Here is an 8,618-nt window from a genome sequence, read left to right as displayed (position 1 = left end):
AAGATGGAAACAAATACCCCCTTTTACAACTTCGGTGAAGCGTTTAACAACTTAAGTATATGTTTTTCACAACTCAAGTATACCCGTAAGCTAACGGGTCCCTTGCATGCTTGTACCCTCGTTGGAAACGTGTTGAAGATCGGGGAGAAATTTTACAACTCCAGTATATGCATTAACAACATTATTATAAGAGTTTACAACTTCAGTATAGGTTTTCACAACAGCTTTCTGAAGATGGAAACAAATACCCCCTTTTACAACTCGTTGAAGCGTTTAACAACTTAAGTATGTTTTTCACAACTCAAGTATACCCGTAAGCTAACGGGTCCCTTGCATGCTTGTACCCTCGTTGGAAACGTGTTGAAGATCGGGGAGAAATTTTACAACTCCAGTATATGCATTAACAACATTATTATACTAGTTTACAACTTCAGTATAGGTTTTCACAACAGCTTTCTGAAGATGGAAACAAATACCCCCTTTTACAACTTCGGTGAAGCGTTTAACAACTTAAGTATATGTTTTTCACAACTCAAGTATACCCGTAAGCTAACGGGTCCCTTGCATGCTTGTACCCTCGTTGGAAACGTGTTGAAGATCGGGGAGAAATTTTACAACTCCAGTATATGCATTAACAACATTATTATACGTGTTTACAACTTCAGTATAGGTATTCACAACAGCTTTCTGAAGATGGAAACAAATACCCCCTTTTACAACATCGGTGAAGCGTTTAACAACTTAAGTATATGTTTCTCACAACTCAAGTATACCCGTAAGCTAACGGGTCCCTTGCATGCTTGTACCCTCGTTGGAAACGTGTTAAGATCGGGGAGAAATTTTACAACTCCAGTATATGCATTCACACAACATTATTATACGAGTTTACAACATCAGTATAGGTTTTCACAACAGCTTTCTGAAGATGGAAACAAATACCCCCTTTTACAACTTCGGTGAAGCGTTTAACAACTTAAGTATATGTTTTTCACAACTCAAGTATAACCGTAAGTTAACGGGTCCCTTGCATGCTTGTACCCTCGTTGGAAACGTGTTGAAGATCGGGGAGAAATTTTACAACTCCAGTATATGCATTAACAACATTATTATACGTGTTTACAACTTCAGTATAGGTATTCACAACAGCTTTCTGAAGATGGAAACAAATACCCCCTTTTACAACTTCGGTGAAGCGTTTAACAACTTAAGTATATGTTTTCACAACTCAAGTATACCCGTAAGCTAACGGGTCCCTTGCATGCTTGTACCCTCGTTGGAAACGTGTTGAAGATCGGGGAGAAATTTTACAACTCCAGTATATGCATTAACAACATTATTATAAGAGTTTACAACTTCAGTATAGGTTTTCACAACAGCTTTCTGAAGATGGAAACAAATACCCCCCTTTACAACTTCGTTGAAGCGTTTAACAACTTAAGTATATGTTTTTCACAACTCAAGTATACCCGTAAGCTAACGGGTCCCTTGCATGCTTGTACCCTCGTTGGAAACGTGTTGAAGATCGGGGAGAAATTTTACAACTCCAGTATATGCATTAACAACATTATTATACGTGTTACAACTTCAGTATAGGTTTTCACAACAGCTTTCTGAAGATGGAAACAAATACCCCCTTTTACAACTTCGGTGAAGCGTTTAACAACTTAAGTATATGTTTTTCACAACTCAAGTATACCCGTAAGCTAACGGGTCCCTTGCATGCTTGTACCCTCGTTGGAAACGTGTTGAAGATCGGGGAGAAATTTTACAACTCCAGTATATGCATTAACAACATTATTATACGTGTTTACAACTTCAGTATAGGTATTCACAACAGCTTTCTGAAGATGGAAACAAATACCCCCTTTTACAACATCGGTGAAGCGTTTAACAACTTAAGTATATGTTTCTCACAACTCAAGTATACCCGTAAGCTAACGGGTCCCTTGCATGCTTGTACCCTCGTTGGAAACGTGTTTAAGATCGGGGAGAAATTTTACAACTCCAGTATATGCATTCACAACATTATTATACGAGTTTACAACTTCAGTATAGGTTTTCACAACAGCTTTCTGAAGATGGAAACAAATACCCCCTTTTACAACTTCGGTGAAGCGTTTAACAACTTAAGTATATGTTTTTCACAACTCAAGTATACCCGTAAGCTAACGGGTCCCTTGCATGCTTGTACCCTCGTTGGAAACGTGTTTAAGATCGGGGAGAAATTTTACAACTCCAGTATATGCATTAACAACATTATTATACGTGTTTACAACTTCAGTATAGGTTTTCACAACAGCTTTCTGAAGATGGAAACAAATACCCCCTTTTACAACTTCGGTGAAGCGTTTAACAACTTAAGTATATGTTTTCACAACTCAAGTATACCCGTAAGCTAACGGGTCCCTTGCATGCTTGTACCCTCGTTGGAAACGTGTTGAAGATCGGGGAGAAATTTTACAACTCCAGTATATGCATTCAAACATTATTATACGAGTTTACAACTTCAGTATAGGTTTTCACAACAGCTTTCTGAAGATGGAAACAAATACCCCCTTTTACAACTTCGTGAAGCGTTTAACAACTTAAGTATATGTTTTTCACAACTCAAGTATACCCGTAAGCTAACGGGTCCCTTGCATGCTTGTACCCTCGTTGGAAACGTGTTAAGATCGGGGAGAAATTTTACAACTCCAGTATATGCATTAACAACATTATTATACGTGTTTACAACTTCAGTATAGGTTTTCACAACAGCTTTCTGAAGATGGAAACAAAATACCCCCTTTTACAACTTCGGTGAAGCGTTTAACAACTTAAGTATATGTTTTTCACAACTCAAGTATACCCGTAAGCTAACGGGTCCCTTGCATGCTTGTACCCTCGTTGGAAGTGTTGAAGATCGGGGAGAAATTTTACAACTCCAGTATATGCATTAACAACATTATTATACGAGTTTACAACTTCAGTATAGGTTTCACAACAGCTTTCTGAAGATGGAAACAAATACCCCCTTTTACAACTTCGTTGAAGCGTTTAACAACTTAAGTATATGTTTTTCACAACTCAAGTATAACCGTAAGTTAACGGGTCCCTTGCATGCTTGTACCCTCGTTGGAAACGTGTTGAAGATCGGGGAGAAATTTTACAACTCCAGTATATGCTTAACAACATTATTATACTAGTTTACAACTTCAGTATAGGTTTTCACAACAGCTTTCTGAAGATGGAAACAAATACCCCCTTTTACAACTTCGGTGAAGCGTTTAACAACTTAAGTATATGTTTTTCACAACTCAAGTATACCGTAAGCTAACGGGTCCCTTGCATGCTTGTACCCTCGTTGGAAACGTGTTGAAGATCGGGGAGAAATTTTACAACTCCAGTATATGCATTAACAACATTATTATAAGAGTTTACAACTTCAGTATAGGTTTTCACAACAGCTTTCTGAAGATGGAAACAAATACCCCCTTTTACAACTTCGTGAAGCGTTTAACAACTTAAGTATATTTTTTCACAACTCAAGTATACCCGTAAGCTAACGGGTCCCTTGCATGCTTGTACCCTCGTTGGAAACGTGTTAAGATCGGGGAGAAATTTTACAACTCCAGTATATGCATTAACAACATTATTATACGTTTTACAACTTCAGTATAGGTATTCACAACAGCTTTCTGAAGATGGAAAACATACCCCCCTTTTACAACTTCGGTGAAGCGTTTAACAACTTAAGTATATGTTTTTCACAACTCAAGTATACCCGTAAGCTAACGGGTCCCTTGCATGCTTGTACCCTCGTTGGAAACGTGTTGAAGATCGGGGAGAAATTTTACAACTCCAGTATATGCATTAACAACATTATTATAAGAGTTTACAACTTCAGTATAGGTTTTCACAACAGCTTTCTGAAGGTGGAAACAAATACCCCCTTTTACAACTTCGTGAAGCGTTTAACAACTTAAGTATATTTTTTCACAACTCAAGTATACCCGTAAGCTAACGGGTCCCTTGCATGCTTGTACCCTCGTTGGAAACGTGTCTAAGATCGGGGAGAAATTTTACAACTCCAGTATATGCATTAACAACATTATTATACGTGTTTACAACTTCAGTATAGGTATTCACAACAGCTTTCTGAAGATGGAAACAAATACCCCCTTTTACAACTTCAGTGAAGCGTTTAACAACTTAAGTATATGTTTTCACAACTCAAGTATACCCGTAAGCTAACGGGTCCCTTGCATGCTTGTACCCTCGTTGGAAACGTGTTGAAGATCGGGGAGAAATTTTACAACTCCAGTATATGCATTACAACATTATTATACGAGTTTACAACATCAGTATAGGTTTCACAACAGCTTTCTGAAGATGGAAACAAATACCCCCTTTTACAACATCGGTGAAGCGTTTAACAACTTAAGTATATGTTTTTCACAACTCAAGTATACCGTAAGTTAACGGGTCCCTTGCATGCTTGTACCCTCGTTGGAAACGTGTTTAAGATCGGGGAGAAATTTTACAACTCCAGTATATGGCTTAACAACATTATTATACTAGTTTACAACTTCAGTATAGGTTTTCACAACAGCTTTCTGAAGATGGAAACAAATACCCCCCTTTTACAACTCGGTGAAGCGTTTAACAACTTAAGTATATGTTTTTCACAACTCAAGTATAACCGTAAGTTAACGGGTCCCTTGCATGCTTGTACCCTCGTTGGAAACGTGTTTAAGATCGGGGAGAAATTTTACAACTCCAGTATATGCATTAACAACATTATTATACTAGTTTACAACTTCAGTATAGGTTTTCACAACAGCTTTCTGAAGATGGAAACAAATACCCCCTTTACAACTTCGGTGAAGCGTTTAACAACTTAAGTATATGTTTTTCACAACTCAAGTATACCCGTAAGCTAACGGGTCCCTTGCATGCTTGTACCCTCGTTGGAAACGTGTTGAAGATCGGGGAGAAATTTTACAACTCCAGTATATGCATTAACAACACATATTATACGAGTTTACAACTTCAGTATAGGTTTTCACAACAGCTTTCTGAAGATGGAAACAAATACCCCCTTTTACAACTTCGGTGAAGCGTTTAACAACTTAAGTATATGTTTTTCACAACTCAAGTATACCCGTAAGCTAACGGGTCCCTTGCATGCTTGTACCCTCGTTGGAAACGTGTCTAAGATCGGGGAGAAATTTTACAACTCCAGTATATGCATTAACAACATTATTACGTGTTTACAACTTCAGTATAGGTATTCACAACAGCTTTCTGAAGATGGAAACAAATACCCCCTTTTACAACTTCGGTGAAGCGTTTAACAACTTAAGTATATGTTTCTCACAACTCAAGTATACCCGTAAGCTAACGGGTCCCTTGCATGCTTGTACCCTCGTTGGAAACGTGTTGAAGATCGGGGAGAAATTTTACAACTCCAGTATATGCATTCAACATTATTATACGAGTTTACAACTTCAGTATAGGTTTTCACAACAGCTTTCTGAAGATGGAAACAAATACCCCCTTTTACAACTTCGGTGAAGCGTTTAAAAACTTAAGTATATGTTTTTCACAACTCAAGTATACCCGTAAGCTAACGGGTCCCTTGCATGCTTGTACCCTCGTTGGAAACGTGTTGAAGATCGGGGAGAAATTTTACAACTCCAGTATATGCATTAACAACATTATTATACGTGTTTACAACTTCAGTATAGGTATTCACAACAGCTTTCTGAAGATGGAAACAAATACCCCCTTTTACAACTCGGTGAAGCGTTTAACAACTTAAGTATATGTTTTTCACACAACTCAAGTATACCCGTAAGCTAACGGGTCCCTTGCATGCTTGTACCCTCGTTGGAAACGTGTTGAGATCGGGGAGAAATTTTACAACTCCAGTATATGCATTCACAACATTATTATACGAGTTTACAACATCAGTATAGGTTTTCACAACAGCTTTCTGAAGATGGAAACAAATACCCCCTTTTACAACATCGGTGAAGCGTTTAACAACTTAAGTATATGTTTTTCACAACTCAAGTATACCCGTAAGTTAACGGGTCCCTTGCATGCTTGTACCCTCGTTGGAAACGTGTTTAAGATCGGGAGAAATTTTACAACTCCAGTATATGGCTTAACAACATTATTATACTAGTTTACAACTTCAGTATAGGTTTTCACAACAGCTTTCTGAAGATGGAAACAAATACCCCCTTTTACAACTTCGGTGAAGCGTTTAACAACATTAAGTATATGTTTTTCACAACTCAAGTATACCCGTAAGCTAACGGGTCCCTTGCATGCTTGTACCCTCGTTGGAAACGTGTTGAAGATCGGGGAGAAATTTTACAACTCCAGTATATGCATTAACAACATTATTATACGTGTTTACAACTTCAGTATAGGTATTCACAACAGCTTTCTGAAGATGGAAACAAATACCCCCTTTTACAACATCGGTGAAGCGTTTAACAACTTAAGTATATGTTTTCTCACAACTCAAGTATACCCGTAAGCTAACGGGTCCCTTGCATGCTTGTACCCTCGTTGGAAACGTGTTGAAGATCGGGGAGAAATTTTACAACTCCAGTATATGCATTCACAACATTATTATACGAGTTTACAACATCAGTATAGGTTTTCACAACAGCTTTCTGAAGATGGAAACAAATACCCCCTTTTACAACATCGGTGAAGCGTTTAACAACTTAAGTATATGTTTTTCACAACTCAAGTATAACCGTAAGTTAACGGGTCCCTTGCATGCTTGTACCCTCGTTGGAAACGTGTTTAAGATCGGGGAGAAATTTTACAACTCCAGTATATGCTTAACAACATTATTATACTAGTTTACAACTTCATTCAGTATAGGTTTTCACAACAGCTTTCTGAAGATGGAAACAAATACCCCCCTTTTACAACTTCGGTGAAGCGTTTAACAACTTAAGTATATGTTTTTCACACACTCAAGTATACCCGTAAGCTAACGGGTCCCTTGCATGCTTGTACCCTCGTTGGAAACGTGTTGAAGATCGGGGAGAAATTTTACAACTCCAGTATATGCATTAACAACATTATTATACGTGTTTACAACTTCAGTATAGGTATTCACAACAGCTTTCTGAAGATGGAAACAAATACCCCTTTTACAACATCGGTGAAGCGTTTAACAACTTAAGTATATGTTTCTCACAACTCAAGTATACCCGTAAGCTAACGGGTCCCTTGCATGCTTGTACCCTCGTTGGAAACGTGTTGAGATCGGGAGAAATTTTACAACTCCAGTATATGCATTCACAACATTATTATACGAGTTTACAACATCAGTATAGGTTTTCACAACAGCTTTCTGAAGATGGAAACAAATACCCCCTTTTACAACTCGGTGAAGCGTTTAACAACTTAAGTATATGTTTTTCACAACTCAAGTATAACCGTAAGTTAACGGGTCCCTTGCATGCTTGTACCCTCGTTGGAAACGTGTTTAAGATCGGGGAGAAATTTTACAACTCCAGTATATGGCTTAACAACATTATTATACTAGTTTACAACTTCAGTATAGGTTTTCACAACAGCTTTCTGAAGATGGAAACAAATACCCCCTTTTACAACTTCGGTGAAGCGTTTAACAACTTAAGTATATGTTTTTCACAACTCAAGTATACCCGTAAGCTAACGGGTCCCTTGCATGCTTGTACCCTCGTTGGAAACGTGTTGAAGATCGGGGAGAAATTTTACAACTCCAGTATATGCATTAACAACATTATTATACGTGTTTACAACTTCAGTATAGGTATTCACAACAGCTTTCTGAAGATGGAAACAAATACCCCCTTTTACAACATCGGTGAAGCGTTTAACAACTTAAGTATATGTTTTCACAACTCAAGTATACCCGTAAGCTAACGGGTCCCTTGCATGCTTGTACCCTCGTTGGAAACGTGTTGAAGATCGGGGAGAAATTTTACAACTCCAGTATATGCATTCACAACATTATTATACGAGTTTACAACTTCAGTATAGGTTTTCACAACAGCTTTCTGAAGATGGAAACAATACCCCCTTTTACAACATCGGTGAAGCGTTTAACAACTTAAGTATATGTTTTCACAACTCAAGTATACCCGTAAGTTAACGGGTCCCTTGCATGCTTGTACCCTCGTTGGAAACGTGTTAAGATCGGGGAGAAATTTTACAACTCCAGTATATGCATTAACAACATTATTATACTGTTTACAACTTCAGTATAGGTTTTCACAACAGCTTTCTGAAGATGGAAACAAATACCCCCTTTTACAACATCGGTGAAGCGTTTAACAACTTAAGTATATGTTTTTCTCACAACTCAAGTATAACCGTAAGCTAACGGGTCCTTGCATGCTTGTACCCTCGTTGGAAACGTGTTTAAGATCGGGGAGAAATTTTACAACTCCAGTATATGGCATTAACAACATTATTATACTAGTTTACAACTTCAGTATAGGTTTCACAACAGCTTTCTGAATGGAAACAAATACCCCCTTTTACAACTTCGGTGAAGCGTTTAACAACTTAAGTATATGTTTTTCACAACTCAAGTATACCCGTAAGCTAACGGGTCC

This window comes from Neltuma alba, unplaced genomic scaffold (assembly GCF_004799145.2).
Source record: "Neltuma alba isolate B1F8T4 unplaced genomic scaffold, ASM479914v2 tig00011145_pilon, whole genome shotgun sequence".
Taxonomy (NCBI): domain Eukaryota; kingdom Viridiplantae; phylum Streptophyta; class Magnoliopsida; order Fabales; family Fabaceae; genus Neltuma; species Neltuma alba.
The sequence above is the reverse complement of the archived record's forward strand: the minus strand, read 5'-3'. Positions refer to the sequence as shown.